The 2776-nt window shown below is 51.6% G+C and overlaps 1 non-coding gene across 1 annotated transcript; it reads left to right on the top strand.

The window, feature by feature from the left end:
• The first annotated feature begins 428 nt into the window (after positions 1 to 428).
• LOC131918080 (U6 spliceosomal RNA) lies at positions 429 to 534 on the top strand. The gene has a single exon (XR_009380829.1). It is a non-coding gene; the product is annotated as a U6 spliceosomal RNA (small nuclear RNA).
• The last annotated feature ends 2242 nt before the right edge of the window (positions 535 to 2776 follow it).

Raw genomic sequence — 2776 nt, forward strand, 5'->3', positions numbered from 1 at the left:
GTGTAGTTTTGGTGCCTGTCCTGGAACTCACTCTGTAGACCAGGCTGGCCTCAAACTCACAGAGATCCCCCTGGCTCTGCCTCCCGAGTGCTGGGATTAAAGGCGTGTGCCACCGCCGCATGGCCAATAAAACAAAATTTTAAAGGCATCACACACCTATAACCCCAGCACTTGGGAGGTAGAGGCAGGAGGATCGGAAGTTCAAGGTTGGGGCTGGGAAGTGGCCTGAGTGGATCTCCTAGATCCCACAGTGGAAGGAAAGAGATCTGGCTCCTGAAAGTTAACCTCTGAGTGCCACATATGTGCTGTGTGTGGCACCTGTATGTCCACACACACCAGAGAAAAAGAAATTCAAGGCCGTCCTTAGTTACATAGGGAGTTGGAGGCCAGCCTGGGATAACGAGACCCTGTCTAAAAAAAAAAAAAAGGTGCTCGCTTCGGCAGCACATATACTAAAATTGGAATGATCCAGAGAAGATTAGCATAGCCCTGTGCAAGGATGACACACAAATTCATGAAGTGTTTCCCATTTAAAATAAATAAACATATGATTTATGTGAGATAATTCCTCATCAAGGAGGGAACTTGACCCCTCACCCCTTGGGCAGGAGGTATGCCTTGACTTCCTAGGAGTTCAGTGGGAGAAGAGGGAAAATCGACAGTGGAGAAACCTGACAGATGCCACCCCAGAATGTCAGGTGCCAGCCCTCACTGAAGGGACAAGAGTGCTTCACCCAGCTCACAACTATGGTGGTCGCCAGAGAAACAGCGACAACCCCCAGCACCACCTGAGGACATCCCACCAAGCACTGACCAGAGCTCCTTAAAAAGGCCAAGGAGAGTGGTGAGTGTGTCGTGTGACATCCTGGGTGGAGTCCTACGACAAGAAGAGGACACTAGTTAGACAGTCAGGAGGTCTGAAGGAGGGACTTCATTGATCATGGCGTGTGCCTACCAGACTGGTCTCCTATAGTCCCCTGATTTGATGACTTAAGGTCTTGGTGCCACCCTGAGGCCTCTGTCAATGGACAGGAGGAAGCACTCAGGTGTGGGGCTTTGGCAGGTGCTAGGCATGCCCCTGCCTCTCTTGTTGGGATCTCTGCAGGATGTGTGGACCTGCGATGAAGGAGAGTTTGATTTTCAGACTTTCTAAGCAGCCAGAGGTGCCCTCGGAGGGTGTAGTGGGTAGGGAACCCTGAAGTGAGGAGGCTTCCGAGAGCTCCCCTGCATGTCTGGCATGTGGGTTGGAACTTCACCACATCCTGCGTGGGTGCAGAGCGGCCTTTAGTCCCAGCCCAGCGCTTAGGGCCAGGAGCTCTCCCCAGCACTGGAGCGGAAACCAGAAGCAGAGGAGGAGGAAGGAGATGAGGCTGTGGAAAGAGGTGGATGGAGGGGATCTTAGCCTGGGGCAGCAGCACCGATAGCGAAGCTGGGCCAGCTGAATCCTGTGGGTGCCCAGGTCTGACGGCCCCACAGGGACACCCCGGCTGCCTCTCCTTCCTAGGGTCAGGGAAGAGAGAGTCTGGCAGCTTAAAAGTGGACACCCAGCCGGGCGGTGGTGGCGCACGCCTTTAATCCCAGCACTCGGGAGGCAGAGCCAGGCGGATCTCTGTGAGTTCGAGGCCAGCCTGGGCTACCAAGTGAGTTCCAGGAAAGGCGCAAAGCTACACAGAGAAACCCTGTCTCGAAAAACCAAAAAAAAAAAAAAAAAAAAAAAAAAAGTGGACACCCTTAGGGACGCTGCTAAAGATCCATTACTCATAGCTTTTATGATCTCAGGGACAGGGTAGCAGAAGAAACCAAGTCCCCAAAATTTGTATACCAGGCCTCCATGTAGGCACAGCCCACGTTATTGCTGCGAGAATGTCTCTTCTTCCCTTTGGACTAATGCCCTGTGTCCAGCCCACATCTTACGGCTCATAGCTTAAAGCACAAAACTCAGAAAAGATTGACAGCCTTCTTTAGACACAGGTTATGTGGCCTATAGTGGGCACCATCCCCCAGAAGGCCCCAGGCTAAAGCCAGTATCTGGGCAAGGGTGCTATAAGGCTCACCTGCACAAAAACAAAACCTGAGAGGGGAGGAGCTCATTACAGTTATGAAGTAGGAACCAAAATCATTGTATGTTTGGGGGAATTGTATTAAAGGTGGCAGCATTAGGAAGGCTGAAAACCACTGTTCGAAAATAATCCTGCAGAGAGTTAGGGACTCACCACTTCCAAAGCCAGGCCATTTTGTATAGGTAAGGCTGTCTGAGGTCTCTTCCATACAGTGACCTGAGGCTGTCTCCTGGCACTCCATCTGCTCATCCTTCTATCCACCTATTCACCAGTCCACTCACTAGGGCATCCATTTATCTGTCCCTTCTTCCATCATCTACCCATTCATCATTTCCAGTATCTGGGCACCTACTTTACAGATCCATCCATCTACCTAGCCACCTGTCAGCAAGACCTTCATCCATTCCTCATTCATTGTGTGCTCACCCACCCACTGTCTTAGGATTTCTATTGCTGTGGTGAAACACCACAACCAAAGCATCTTGGGGAGGGACGGGTTTATGTGGCTTACATTTCCATATCACTGTTCATCACTGAAGGAAGTCAGGACAGGAACTCAGACAGGGCAGGAACCTGAAGGCAGGCGCTGATGCAGAGGCCATGAAGGAGTGTTGCTTACTGGCTTGCTCTCCATGGCTTGCTCAGCCTGCTTTCTTATACAACCCAGGACCAGCATCCCAGGGGTGGCTCAACCTACAATGGGCTGGGCCCTCCCA

Source organism: Peromyscus eremicus, chromosome 8a (genome assembly GCF_949786415.1).
Source record: "Peromyscus eremicus chromosome 8a, PerEre_H2_v1, whole genome shotgun sequence".
In the NCBI taxonomy this organism is placed as follows: domain Eukaryota; kingdom Metazoa; phylum Chordata; class Mammalia; order Rodentia; family Cricetidae; genus Peromyscus; species Peromyscus eremicus.